Below are 16,522 nucleotides of genomic sequence, written 5' to 3' on the forward strand. Positions count from 1 at the left end.
AGAGAGAGAGAGAGAGAGAGAGAGAGGAGAGAGGAGAGAGTATCTAAGGCAAATGTGTAACAGGACATGAATAAAACAATAGAAGTTGAATTACTAGGAATTTCAAACTAAAGACTAAACTTCAGGCTGGGCATCGGTGACACACAACTTTAATCTCAGCACTAGAGGCAGAGGCTGGCAGATTTCTGTGAGATTGAGGCCAGTTGGGGCTACAGGAGACCCTGTCTCAAAGCAAATGCAAAAACAAACAAAAATACACACACACACACACACACACACACACACACAGGAGTAGGTTTCACTTTTGTTTGTAGGATGACATAGGAAGGTAAGAAGATATGGAAATTAGCTGAAAGAGAATGACAAACATTTTTGAATGTTCCACTTGGAAAACCCAATTTATTAGTTCTCCACTTTTTATTTGTAATGCTGTGTTTCCTAAATACAATGTTAGGCAATAGAATTTGATATTTAATATAGATCCCTCCTCAGTTCTTAAAGTCTAATCACACTTGCACATTACTTTCTCCATCAATGTCATTTCTGTTGTTATCCAGTCTTTCATTGGACACTGTGTAAATCACTATAACTCCCATTTAACAATATCCTCTCTGTGTTAATTTTATAAAATGCAGAAATACCACCTAACTAATTAGATACACAAATATTGCTTTATAAGATCAGGGTCACAGTCACCAATATTACATTTAGCATGCTATAATCACACATCTTCCTGTGTACTTTTGTAGTTTTATTTCCCAGTATTTGCCTCCTCACGCTTTTCTGCACTGGCCATGGTTAATATAAGATCAGAGCTTCATGTGACAAATAAACTGTCATTTTATGTCTTCTTGACATTGTTGTCTTTCTTTTTTGCTTAGTTCTTTACATTGGCTCTTAACCACTCAGAAATTTCCGCTTTATTTTTTCAGTTTAGCTGATCTAACCTTTGTTTGTTGAAACTTTCCTACCTTTGTTAGGAAAGTCTTTTATATTATTTACTCCATAGTGATTGTACATCTCCAGTCTTACACATGACACTTCATTTACACAATCTGACAGCTGTGGATATCTGTAGACTGTAAATACCTAATTTCTTTTATGAGAGTTATCTAACCTAAGAGCTGGTCTACATTCCTAATAATAAAGTAAATTAACATTGCCAAAAATAATAGCTATAATCATTTGTATGAACATAAATCAATATAATTAAGAATATAGTTTTCCTTTCATTTCTTATAAGGGAAGCAACTGAGATTATTATGCAGTTTTATATATATATATACATACATATGTAATATATATGCACACACACATGTGTGTGTGTGTGTGTAGTCAGATAATAAGAACCCAAAACCAGATAAATCATATGAAGAGAGAGAAAGGTGGGGGTGAAATTTTCACTGAATAATCCCACCTGTTAAACACTAGACTATCAGTCTAGAGATCCTAGAAAGTAGAATGTAGAGACATGTCTGGAGGGAGGGAGAGGTAACATTCTTTAACCACTTAACCCCTTTTTAAGAAATTCTTTCGGAGGCTGGAGAGATGGCTCAGTTGTTAAGAGCATAGATTGCTCTTGCAGGGGACGTTGGTTCGATTCCCAGCACCCACATGGCGGCTACAAACCGTCCTTAACTCCAGTTCCAGGGGAATTTGAAGCCCTCTTCTGACTTCCGTGGAATTGCATGACATGGGTGCACTCACATACATGCAGGCAATACACTCATAGACATAAAATTAGAAAAATAAATAAAATATTTTTAAAAATTCTTTCATGTTGCCCCAGTAGTATTCTTCCCCTACCATCAAAACGGGAGATGATTTTCCTAGGGAAGTAACACACCATAATTTGTCCCAAAGTACAGTACAACACAAAGGACAGAACATAAGCTTTCTTTTAATTCATCACCTCTCATTTCTCTCCAGTTTCCGTCTGTTCCACATGTCAGCCACCAAACACCTGCCTCCACCCCCCGCCCCAGCCAAGACAGATTGTAGTCTGTTAAGTGTTGGACTCGTTATTCAGTTTCAGTTCTTCTGTTTTTGCAGGGGTGCATTCATTGTACGGAGACAAGGGCTAGACTAATCTCGGAAGAAATAAACAAAGTGAGGCAGAGATGATAGGCTGAGGAAAGGATCTTAAGCAAATTCATATATTTAATTTTAAAGAGTTTAGGTAGTAATACAAATCACTATTTTCAATTTTATATCATGAGTTATAAAGTCATTTAATGATTATAAAATTTAGAAATTCATGTATGTATTTTTATAAATTGTGGGCCAAAGAGGTATCATTTTGTGACAATAATCATAAAATTAGCTGATGGTAGTTTATGTTTTACTGCTTCTAGATGGCCAAGAGTGGTTTCTATAGCACTGCATTGCATTCTTAAAAAATTTAACTCATAGAATAATCACTAAACTCTGGTGAATTAAATCTAACAATCGAGCTAAAGGAATCCGGTGTAGCTCTTATCTGTGTTGAATTTTGTTTTTAAGAATTATTCAGAGTAAAAATAACCTCTTCCTTTCAATCACTTTAAATATATGATTATTGCCATTATTCAATCTATTTTAATGGGGTAAAAGCAGCATAAAATTAAAGCCATACAAAAATTATGAAACTCTTTTTTTTAATTTAACAGTTTCAGATGTCATGACAAGGCGCGTGGTTTCTTTCAGCAAAAACATTATTGCACAATATCCAAAGTAATTATGAACTGTTTGGTTTGATTAAAGAGTTCTGTGGTTTACATTGTAGGGTGATAAAGAACTAGAGTGTATGCACTAGGCACATCTGTTTATTTGTTTTTATCAGGGAGGGGTGATGTGGAATTCTCAACTAACTCTTTTTAGATACACAGACTTCCAGCTTTTGGTTCATTGGTGCTAATTACGTTTTGTACAAATTACTGCGGGAAATGATTCCTTTGATAGGTGATTGCAATCAGCGTGATAATATGTAATTTTGATTAATCAAGAAAGTTTGATTAATTTTCATGTTGATCCTAGCATAATCCTAGGCTAGAATGAGTTCTATTTACTGTCATTGGGATGAATAACAGTCCACAGTGAATAAAGTACTATTTGAGGTTTTTCAAACTTTTAGCTAAAGTTATCTAACATTTCTATTCATTTCTATTGATTAGTATACATCAGTTTTCAGTACTTTCAGAATTCAAAACCCCAAAACTCTTTATAAAAATGAAAGCACTCTTGGAAATGTGTGCCCCAATCCATATTGATTAAAAGCATGCTGTTTCAGTCCATATTGATTAAAAGCATGCTGTTTCAATCCATATGGATTAAGAGCATGCCATTTCATTTCTTCCACTAATATCATGAATCTTCAAAAATATGTTTAGTAGTTAATTGATTTAGTCAGGTGTTTACCACATTATATTTAGCTAACCAATATTTTATTTAAATTTGCATTATAGCTTGCATTGTACTGGTATTAAAATGTCAACTCTGGCTGTCTTCCACTACATTGTTATCTCAAGACTGAAGCTCTTCATTTCTTGAAGGGGTTGCCCATTGGACCACTACAAAGTCAGTGCCTTGCCACTCCAGGTCAAAATTGAAATATATCCTAAAACAGATGCCGTCTATAAATATCTATGTAAGATCGCATCCCTCCTCCTGTCCTATGGCACAGCACCTGCTGTATTCCTGGTCTGCAATTATCATTTCACATAATTAGCACTAGTATTTAGCATTTGTTTATGTGTATATTTTCTATCTAAATATAATCTTGGTGGTAGAATGAAGTTTTCTTTCCTCTTCATTGTTTATGGCCAGTGATGAGGATAAGTTTCTATCTATATTGGGTGAGAGGAAGGGTGAAGACTTAAGAAAATGATGAATGATTTGACACCCCATTGTGGATCCTTAGCATTATTTAAAGAGCCCTTTAAAATTTATCTGCCTTGTAGTTTTCATTGTATCTAAATATTCATATTTTCTGCCCTCAGTGTACATTTTGAATAGAAATTTAAGATAATGTCCTGCCTGTTCTGTTTTATTTCTGAAATCTCCCCTCAATTTTTAGACAGGGTTAATGACATGAGGAGTGGATGCAGAGTGCCTAGCATGATATCTTCTATTCTTCCACTTCCTAGTAGGTTCCTAGAGCATCGCATTGCTTACGGTAATGTTAACAATTGAGTTCGTAGGTTTATTTTATGTATTAAGCAGATTTAGACATTATGAATCTTGAAACATAATCTTTATCATAATAAAGTCATATAAAAAATAACATGGTTTTCATAAGAATGGATTATTTGTGTAAAAGACTTCCAAAAAGAACAGCTAAGAGGGAAAGGATGATATAGGGGAAGAGTGTGCTTAGATGATTTTAGGTTCTTGGTTTTAGAATTTTTTCAGTACCTATCTGAATGTTTTTCCTTTAGAATATTTTAAATATTCCACATAATAATAGTCTTCTGTTATACTCATCTATAAATTTTGACATTTTCAATTAATAGCATACAAGACAAATAACAGACAGGGCTCTGACACATCCATTTTATTATTGCAATACACCATTCATGCCACAGGGTCTACCTCTTCACTTAACATCCCCCCCCCCAATTCCTGGCTTCTGTTTTCTCCATATTATTTCTGCTGATAGTGTTTAAAACCTGTAGACAGTATCCCAAGACTAGTATACTATCAGAGAAATAACGAGTAATTGGTGAAACATGAAATCCACTGGATAATAAGTATGACTTTTAGTACCAAAACTTCAAAACAAGTCAATGTCTCGCTATATAAACTGAGCCAGCTACTGAAGTTTTAAAATGCCAGAGATCTGAATCCAAGAACCACAATAGAATAGATTTAAACTATCTTTTTCTATTCTCAACACACCAAGAAAAGAAATGTTAGTCAATGTGACACACTGGAAACAGGGACAGATAAAGGAATCCAGTGACTCCAAGTATATCTTTGGGATTCTGACAAATTTAAGGTTTAAATAGAAGATTAATTAGAACATGGGAGGGGAGCAATCCAGTTCCCATAAAATGTTTCATCTTATTTCTGGGCACACCTCACTGTCACAGACAACTGCTCTCATTTAAGCAATAGCCACTCCTAATGTCCCTAGGATCCACAGTGATGGCAGCATGAGGACAACATTGGAAGAGCTTTAGCTGCTTTTTATGGTTCTAACATTGTAAAAACTGATACTAAGGTGCCTGAGTAACATTTTTTGTGCCTTCGCATTTGACGTAATCCGAGACAGACTCTCCATGAGTGATTAACATGACTGTTCAGGCAGCAAGGAGTAGGATCCAACCAAAAAAGAAGAGAATCAAAATGAAACCAGAAAAGCTAGGCTGGACTTTTATCTACGTGCATGCTTTATGAACCCAAGTAGAACATAAATGACTTTTAGCTAAAACAGTTTCTTAGTGCTTGTCATGAGTCTCCAGAGAGAAGTAAGCCACAGTCTCCTACCTCTCAGGTATGTGAAAGATAAACTGTAGATATAAATAAAAAAAAATCAAGTTAAAAGGATCCTCGACTCTATACAACAGTACTGATTTGGTTAAATGAGAAAAGAAAAAAATTAGGGGTGGAGGACTAGCTAAATATTCAAAATGTAGAGAAATATACACCCCCCATCCTTAATTCTGCATGGTGATGTTAGATAGCTCATGTTTAAAATGGAGAGAAGACAAAACATGTGGTATGTTCATCATTACTGTTGTCTGAGAGTCAGGACAGCATCAGCATCTGCTCTGAGAGTCAATGTACCAGGCTTAGAGTCTGAGAAGAGTCAAACAACCATACATTTCAATACAAAATGAAAATATTAAATACAGCACTAACATCGGAGACAGAGATGGCTTCAGAACGTCCACAGATTTTGTTGCTGGGAATTGAGTTGAAGATTGTATTTTCCTACTAATTAACTTATAGTTTTCTGCTTTATCCAATTTGGTACACACTCATTAATTTCTGTTTTTCTCTTTTCCCTCTGTCTACCAAATATGCTTAGGTTCTTTTTTTTTTTCAGTTGCTTTTATTAGTATGATAACATTTGAGGTATGAAAATCACCCTTTTGTTTCAGTCATTGCCCTCAAAGCAAAAACACTGTTAAATGTATATGTCTGTTGAAGATAAGCCTTTCTAGCTGTGTTTTGTTTACTGTTAGGAATCTGTCCATTAGACGGCAATGAAACGTGAAATTATCTCATAAAACTTTTTCTATTTTTCAGTTGCTACTAATGGTTAATGTATTGTTTATAACAAATCATTTCATTCTAAATTTCAGTATTGTTATCTGAAACTTTACATGTTTTAATTTTGAAAACAAGTCTGTGAGTATATATTAATCAGAACATATGTTTATGAACTTAGAACAACTCTCTACTGGAAGTCCAGGCATTCTTTATTTCATAAACTCTGGAAAGTTGGAATTCCCTTTCATTTGTTAATGAATCTCTGGTGTTCATTTTTTTTCTTTGTCCTAGTAGACATTGTCAAGTCCAAAGTATCTTTAAAAGCATTTTTTTGAGCAAAATTTTACAGAAGTTAAATGCATTTCAAGCTCACTAAGAGACAGTTTATTTTCTGAAGAATCAGATAAACTTCTGACTGAGAGTTTTATTTTTGGCATGGTCCAAAGCAAAACTCTCAGCAAAAAGGTAGTTAATTTCTACCTTTCCTTTCTTGAAATTGAAAATCCAACAAGTAAAGTACTTGGTTGACTGTCATTTAATTATATCTTCAAAAAATGCATTGCTATATTAAAAATAAATACAAGTATCTGAAAGGCATTATTTTCAATTGAGAAACTTGGCTCTTGATAAAAGAAAAATGGGAAAAAATGCACAAAGTACTGCTATTTTAAAAATGAAAGCCAGCATTTTAAGGTTTAAATGCAAGCTATATCCCCTTTTCAACACGATCTCTTTCAGTTTGGAGCTCTTGTTTTCTGGAGCAGGTGTTTTAATGAAAGGAAATGACTGAAATGCATATTTCACAACATTAAAACAAATTTAATTGTAATCTCAGTGTAGTAGCTTTATGATTCTTGTGTATATTAACTTAAAATATAAAATAAAATTGAATGCAGAAAAAGTAGTCTTTATGACTAAATTATATTGAGAAAAATTGACAGAAATTTTGTGAAAAAAATTAAAACATTGAGAATTGTTTTTCACCCTCTGCTTTGTGAAAGTCGTGTTTTTAATTGAAAGTTCAATACTGTTGCCTTCCAAGAATTTTCTACCATTTAATTTGAAGAAAATTTCACCACTAGAAATTAAATAAAAAATGAAAAACAATCTCTTTATTCTTGTGGTGTGTAATAGGACAAATTTTAGCATTTTGTTAGAGCCCTTTAGAAGAAGATGATTTAAAAATATAGCTTCATTCAACCTTTCTGTAACAATGCTGTTCTAACAGTTATAAAATTTAATAGGTTAAAACACCACCATTTATTATCACCCTGAAGGTTAAAAAATTGAGTGATGTTTACAGATCTAAAATCAGTGTGTTGGTAGACTACATTTCTTCTGCTCACTGTTGGGGGAGTCTTGCCTCCTGCTTTGAGAGTGTACCTCATCTTGAAACTACATCAAGGCGTTCTCCTCCGTCCTCAAAGTCAGCAGTTTCTATGGTGCCTTTGTGATGTTCTCTCCTTCTTCCACTAACAGACTCTCTATCCTTTTTTCTGTTATTGGGATCCTAGTCATGAAACTAGGGACACCTGGATAGTCACCTTCCATTTCTTGTATGTTAATGATACATGTGAGTACCCTTGTCAGAGAAAAAAATATCAAATGACTTCTTCGCATGAAAATTATATTAAATGTTTTAGATAACTGTGGAATTTTATTGTGTCTATAATTGTGACCAAACTGAGATTTTTAATATTAAGAAATTTACTAAATATCTGGAAGCTAATAAATGGTAAAGCTAACATATGCCATGAAGCCTTTGAGTCCTAAGGTTGAGTTTTCAATGAATACAATATAGTCTTTCTTAGTTTGATGTGTGTCCTATTTTTGAATTCTCTAGGAGTAAGAACTATAAGTTATATTTTAAACTTGTAGTCAATGGTCAACATATTCATCAGCAACTTTATTTTAAAATGTTAAATGTCATATATTTTCAAATATTGTTTCTTCAAAATTGATATTGAATTTAAAATGGAGATATTACTTTTTAAATTTTATGTTTGGGATTATTTTTAATAAACTTACTTTACCCAGTGATATATGGAGTATAAATAATATAAAATTTAGGGTAAATAACATGTGTTTTCAAATATAGCAAATATTTCTCCATGGTTTGTCATTAAGTATGCTCTGATATTTCTGGGTCTAATTTCTTTACTGACATATTGGTCAACAATAACTTGAGTTTGGGGTATATATTCTTCCTTATGAATTGCGTAATGATAAGAAGTGACCTGTTACTGACATGAGGTATTCCATTGAATTTACTCATCCTCCATTCTTTCATTTATTTTCATTTTGGGGGGCAGTGATTTAGTTTTCCTTAGATTCACTTCGCTCTCTGAATCCTTTTCTTATTTTCTCAATCAATTATCAGTGGGATTCTTCTGAGAGTGGGACTGGGAGAGGCAAAGTGGCTGCCTAGACACCCGCTAATGTTTAAGGGTTTTCTTATTATGTGGGTAAGTTTATCAATGTGACTGTGCTTAATAAATATGATTGTTTTTTGCAAATTACAATCATTAGTGCTGGTAGCATCATATTATCTTCTCCAATAATTTTAGAATTTAATTAATTTATTATACAGAAATTCCTTAAAACAAAATAAGAAAATAATAAATTTTAGTTATAATTATAATAATTATGGTAACAATTTTAATTTCAAAACAATTCTGAAGAAGGTATCACTAATTTCCTGATTTTTTTTAACTGATAAATTTGAAATCTAGAAAGATCAATTAGTAGCTCAAGTAGCTAGTAATTGGCACAGGAGCCATCTAACCTATATCCCTGAAGATTCATCAGTTGTTTTGAATTCATTATCTTCAGTGATCTTTTTAGACAAGTTAGCCAGTGACATCAAACTATAGGTGTTGATATCTATGCCTTGGAAATGGTTAATCATTCCTTCATGAGCTGGATTTCAAACGTTTCCCTCTCTAACAATACATTTGAGTAGGATTTTTCACATAACATAATTTTTTGTTCTTATACTCATTGGGGTTTATTGAAAGCCACCATAATTGGACTTATTTCACATAAATATGCATATATGGAATTAAAAGTTAGGATTGATTTTAGAGAGAGAAAGAACATGTGGCATTTGTCTAAAAATTCCATGATCCAACTATTTTAGTGCAAAGTTCATACTTTTACTCTTTTTTAGAGATGAATACATTTCCACATTGTATATGTACCATATTGCTGCTCTCTGGTCATCTTTTGATGGGCATCTAGGCTAATTCCATTTCCTTGCTACTCTAAATACAGCAACAATATACATGGAGGTTCAAGTATCTCTGTGGTAGGATATGGGTCTTTCAAGTACCTTCCCAGCAATGGCATATCTAGGTAATATGGTAGATTTAATTTTATCCCTTAAGATGTCCCATAGTGGTAGTATTAGTTTACATTATACCAGCAGTAAACAACGGTTTCTTTTTCTCCATGCCCTTGTCAGCATCTATTATTCTTTGTTTTCTTTTTAAAATTTTTAATAAATTTTTGAATTTTATTCAATTTTGTTCACATTTAGACTTCCTCCATTCTGAACCCTGTTACTACCTCTACCCAATTTCATCTATATTTTTATTTCTCTCTCTCCCTCCCTCTATCCCTCCCTCCCTCCATCCCTCATTCCCTCCCTCTCTCTGTCTCTGCCTCTGTCTCTGTCTCTTGGCGAAGAGTAGGAGAGTCAAGTTTGCGACCCGAAAAACCCTTTGGTGTGCATAGACATCTATATCAAACTTTTGCCTCCCTAGGTTGTTTGTTGTCTTAATGATAACCATTTTGGCTGGGGCTAAGAAATACCAATAGTTTTAATGTGCATTTCCCCAGTTGCTAACAGTCATGGACACTTTTTAAAACATGTATTGGCTATTTGTGTTTCCTGTCATATTTGCTATTCTTGGACATTTACTTTGAACCTTACATCTTAAAGAAAGTAAGGACAGTTAGAAGACACAAGCCACAAGCTGCTATGATGCTTTACTCCTGTCCCTACTTCTGAACCTGGCTGTGTATGTTACCCTCTGTGTCGATGATGTTGATATTCTCATACGTTCACCCCTCTGTGAAACTGGCTTTCTCCTGGAACATTTCATTCTTCTCTTTCTTTCACATATTTACACTTTGCACTAGATCATTTATATCTCTAAATTATTATGCTGTATTTATTATTAATATTATAAACAAATAGTGACAATAACCACAAAACTTCATCTCAGCCTCCAAAAACTACCTTTTTGACCCTTTTCCAAAGAATTCTAGGCTTCCTTAGCAGTTCTATGAATATTTTTTCTCCAGACCTGTTCTGAAAAATCTATAACCATATTTTAATCTCAGTGATACCACTGAAACAGCTCTTATGAAAATTAACATTTCCATTATTTGAAGCTAAATTATAAGACTTTTCAATTTTCCTTCAACAAATAAATTCTTATTATTTTCTAGACTGTTTTATCCCGCAAATATATCTATGTATTTCCAACTCTTCAAATGATAATGTTCTTGTTTTCTAAAAGTTAAGCTATCATTTCATAAATTTCCTCTTAAGTGAGACTTTCATGATGCATTTAGAACAATTAATATTTAAGGTATAGATTTTTCAGAGGACACAGAGGTCAGGAGGCAATGACACTTTGCCATACCAAGAATATATATTATCAGTATGAGGACAGAGGTCACTGGTAGAACTTTTGCCTACTTACTGGAGGCCCTGGATTTTATCACAGTTCTAGTGTGTGTGGGCATCTGTGTAGCATGTGTGTTTGTGTGTATGTTTGCATGTGTGTGTGTGTGTTGCTGTCTCTCTGTCTGTGTGGGAGATATGAATATACAAATAAATTTCTATCAAAATGACATCATTATTGATATTCCATATTTCTCTAATGTAAATATGTCCTTTCCCCCTCTTTTCATACAGTACTTTGTTTCTTTCTATGATTATTTTAGTGTGTGTGTGTGTGTGTGTGTGTGTGTGTATGTCTGTGTCTGTGTATGTGCATATGTGTGCAGGTGCCCACCAAGGCCAGGAGAGGCCATTGGGGCACTAGTGCACTGGTGCTACAGTTACATGTGTGATGGGAGCCAGGCTCTGGTCTTCATCAAGAATATCATGTGCCCTTAATGGTTGAGCAGTCTCTCCTACCCCTCATACTGTACAATTGAGAGTAAGTTACTTGATATCCAACAACTAAAAACTATGTTTTATTCACTTTGCCTTAAGGGAAGGAGTATCCATGCAAATTATTTTGAATTCTTCCACACAGGAAATTTGATTCTTTTCCTGTTTATTTTTAATTGTCTTATGTATATCTCTATAAATCCAAGAAAGTTTATTTGATATATACTGCAAATAAATACTGTATTTTTGTTGTTGGAAGAATTATTCTGTTTTTTTCCCATTATGAGATATTTTATTTAGGTGCTGTGTATCCACTGATATATATTTCTTTAGATTTTACTTTTTCCCTCCCCCTTGTTAAACTTAGAATTGAATTATCTTTTTTGGTCCTAGAGGATGCTTCAGGCTCATCTAGTGCATTTCCCCCTCCTCTTAGTCCTAGGCATAAAGTTCTAATCATCCCTGTTTCATGGACAAATCAATCACACATCATAATCTGGGAGTTAGATGTGCTCATTGCTGCTAGTATACGAATGAAAACATGAATAATTATATGAACATATCAGCATACAAATATCAAATATGCAAGCCAGTAGCTTCTGTATATTTAGTATGAATCTCTGTCAACAAGAAATTGAATCTATGTATGCATGTATTACAATAACTTGTAGAGAATAAATGTGTACACAGTTATTACTTAGAAAGTTTAGTTCTGACACCCATCTAATACTATATACCTATTATCAACATACATTCAATTATAAGCAAGGTTTGTGATTATTACAGTGATTTTAGGAAAATGCTTATATATTATTTACCTACCTGTGCATCTATCCATTTTTCAGTCTCCTTCACTACTTGGTAATCTATATCTTAACTTTATGTTTAGCCATTGTGATATTTTGGAAACAAAATAATTACTAATACTATGATAACAGTAAGTAACAATAACAGTCACTATTTAAAAATATTGAATGTAACAAGATTTGTTAAGTGCTTTAAAATGTGAATGTTAACCACAGGGAACACTGTTAACTACTCTTTTCATTTTCATTTCATTAACTTGGGATTTATGGACATGAAGTGATTTTGAACAAGCAGCAAGGGTCCCAGCAGACAGTTGCAACCCAGCCTCTGTTACTCTAAGGCCCTGGCTGCCAATAGTGACACTATATTTAAAGTCAAGTTTTCAAGATACAGTTAAATATTCATTTTTCAGCAGTATGTTTAGATATATTGCCACACTTAATTTTTAGCCAAAGTTTTGGCACATTTAGACAGTCCATAAATACTTGTGGAATGAATAAATAAGTGTAGCATTTTATAAGATAATATTTCTTTAAAATTCTGGCTGCAATGTATAGAAGTTCCATTTATAATAGGAAGAAAAGCTGATCTTACATTATAGTATCTGTCACTCCATAACTAAACTTCTTTTCTAATGAAAGCAGCTGCCTGGAAAAGTATAGAAATCAATACAAACATTTTTAGAACTTCTAAGACCCATAAACTACTCAGGAAGCAACAAGAGCTTTTCTTCTAAGAATGCTCAAATGTATTATAAAACAGTAGATTATGTTCTCATGGAACATTAAATCTTTTTTCGAATGCTGTGTACTTTTGCATCAGTGAGTTTTGAGTATGCTAAAGTGGGGTTCCTGGCCCAGTCCTTCACTGCCGTGAGGGTTAATATTCAATTGCTTCTGACTTCTGTAGTTACCTCAACAAATAATATTAATTTGTCAGTTTACACACATCACATGTATGGATACTCCTGTTTTGCAAGCAAAGAAGAATTTTTAATCTAGTTACTTTTAAAATAATTGGAATTTTTGTATATGTTTAAGTTCTCCTATTCAAAAGCAACAAGCAGTTTACCAAAATGTTTTATTTCTTGATATCATAGCTTTTAATATTTTTAATATATCACTTATGAATTTGCATATAAAGGAAACAGCCATTCTGGATTGAACTATAGTCCTTTGCAAAATATACTGAAGTCCTAATACCCAGCAACTGTGACTATTACTCTATTTGGAAATAAGTTCTTTGTAGTTAACAAAGCTAACACAGGGTCATACAAGACTATAATGGTCTTTCATCTATTTTGATATGATAAAATTCTGAACAAAATAATCTTAGGGGAAGAAAAGATTTATTGGGCTTACAATTCCAGGCAATACTTGTCATTGAGGGAAATGAGGAAGGAGCTCAAGGCAGAAGTTTGAAGGCAGGAAGGCTTGCTATTCACCACAACATTATCTCAAACTAAAGATGTTATTTAACAGCCAAAGAAGTATAGCAGAAACCATGGTGGAAGCTGTTTGCTACCTGGCTTTCAGGAAAGCTAACACTCGGCTAGCCTTCTTATACAGTTCAGGACCAGCTGCGTAGTGATGCTGTTGCCCAAAGTGGGCTGGACCCTCCTACACAAAGTAGCAATGAAGGCAGACTCACGCAGATATGGCCGTAGGTCAATCTGATATAGGTGGTTCCTCAGATGATTATGTCAAGATGGAGGCAAAGATGGAAGGTACATGGAGTACCTGAGGCTATATCAGAAGATGGAAGAGACAATGAGAAATATTTATCTAGGGACTTCAAAGGGAACATGGCCCTACCAATACCTGGAAAAACCCTCTGATATCTAGAACTGTGGTGCTTTGTTATAGTAGCTGTGGAAACTATAGCAATAGCCAAAATATCGCTAGTATCTCCAGAATCAAGTGTGTATATGTGGAAAGAATCTTCATGTGTCTGCCACCTATCATCCTAAGGAATACAAGTCTAATAAAGAGGTTTTCATTTTTTTTTTGTAATTTCTTCAGTTTTAATTGATAACTAAATATTTATGGTATACATATTAAGGCTTCTGAACTTCTTTAGCTGCTATGAGGAATCCAATATATACCATGAGACATTTTCCTCAGAACTATTAGAGACATACATGAATGGTTTGAAACATAGCAAATTTATTCTTTTATTAATTCTCCTATCTAATTGGTTTTCTGATGTATTGAATTGGCATAATACACCTTTCCTGTAATCTAATCATGCATTAAATATGCATTATTAATTCCAATTCATTACCAGAAGTCACCTATAGTGATTTATTTTAATTTATGCACATGAGAATATTGCTTGCATGTGTTACACTTGTGTTGTGCAGTGCATGTGGATGTAAGAAAAGGGTATCAAATCCACTTGAACTGGATTTTGGAAGGTTATTAGTCATCATGTGGGTGCTGGGATTTGAACTCAGGTCTTCTGCAAGAACAGTCAGTGCTCTTAACCAATGCACCGTCTCTGCAGCCCCACCTATAGTAACATATCAATCAAACTATATGAATGATGCAATAGATTTCCGAATATTTCAGATTGACAGTGTCATGATAATTTAGGTTATTTCCTTGCTGTCCATGGAAGACAGAATATAAAGGTTGTTTGCAAATTGCAACTCCGGGCCAGTTACTCTAATCATGTACTTTTGGGAATGTATTTCCAGGGCCTTCTCCTCATATAGCATCTTGGAAGTGGACAAAATTCCCTTTGTAATTGCTGTTCATTTCAAATTCTAATGATTTACTACAATTTTAACAAGTTGAAAATCTATTTGACGTATAAGCTGGAGTCATGATGGATTCCTAAGTAATCATTAAACCATAAAATCACCATTTTTTATTGGAATAGTTTCATGTTTGACTAAATATTAAGTTTGCTAATATTAATTCAGAGAAAAGGTGTTGGAATGAGTATTTTTCTACACAGAATCTTGGCACAAAAGCTGAGAAGTAATTAAGTGTTGATTTTTTTAACTTAATTTTTTCCAGTTAATTATTTACTTAATAACCATATACTTTGAAGTATTTGATTACAACAGCATTGACATACTCAATAACAACTTTCTGAGCTAAGATGCATCTTTTTTAAAATTGGCTGTAAATTTTTAGGGTTACATTGAATTATTACAGGTATACAATATTGTACTCAGTATAAACCTGATAAGACATAAAATTAAATGAGGTTTAACCTTTAAAAAGATCTCCATCTCATTATTAAAATACACAGTTTCATACAGAAAAAATCATTTTTAATGCAATTGACATTAAGATGTTTGTACATGTGTTTCTAATCTCTATATATCTGATTATTACTAGTCACAGTCAGTTACTTTCTGAGCTCCTTGGCATCTGAGCGTGGATATAAAGTCATCAGGAAGATTTCTATGGTAATGTTTTTCACATGAACTAATTTTTTTGTCATTTTTAAATTTTTAATAACTACATGATTAGAATAAGGATTTCACTACAGATTTAACATATCCAGTAACACATTCCAGAGCAAGAGTACATCTCTTTCACAAGTGGGTGCAAGTTTCTATGTTCACAGGTGAATTAATATAATTATACAATATTGAACTCAGTATAAGCCCTGTAAGACATAAAATTGAAAGTGTTTTTTAACCTTTAAAAGATCTACATTTCATTTTAGAATATACTGTTCCATGCAGAAAGACTCATTGTTTTTGCTAGTAACACTGAGATGTTGGTGCATGCATCTCTAATCTGTATGTATCTGATTATTACTAGTCATAATCGGTTGCACTTGGATCCTTGGTGCCTGTGTATGTCTATAAAGTCATTGGTAGATTGCAAAGGTAATGTTTATCACCTCTACTAATTAGCATGATGTAAATTTCCATGATTACTCCTCAAATATAACACATTTTTAAAAATTTGTTTTGTGTGTGTGTATATATATCACACAGAACATCCAAAACCATCTTATTCGACTATACACTGACTTCCCAGATGGCATCCTCCCATAGCCTCCCTCCCACCACTAGAGCCCTTATACTCTGATATCCCTGCTACTGTCTGCTGTATAGTCAGCACACCCAGCCATTCCCCACTACTTGCTCTTCTGGGGAATCTAGTCAGCCTATCTAGAGGTCTTTGTTTTAGGAAGGTCAGCTGTTCCTCATCTTGTAGCAATCAGTAGTCAATACTCCTTTAGATAATATTTGGGTCTGCTGTTCATTTTCCCAGTTTTATGCTGGGTTACTATCTGGGAGTCCCTTGGGCCATTCTGGCCAACATCTCAAAAGAAGGTATCACCCATCTGGCATTGTTGCTTGTTATGTAGCCTTTAGCTATACATATGGACTCTTAGAAATTATATTGGCCCCTTTAAACTTTG

Source organism: Nannospalax galili, unplaced genomic scaffold (assembly GCF_000622305.1).
Source record: "Nannospalax galili isolate Female #2095 unplaced genomic scaffold, S.galili_v1.0 scaffold203, whole genome shotgun sequence".
Classification (NCBI taxonomy): Eukaryota; Metazoa; Chordata; class Mammalia; order Rodentia; family Spalacidae; genus Nannospalax; species Nannospalax galili.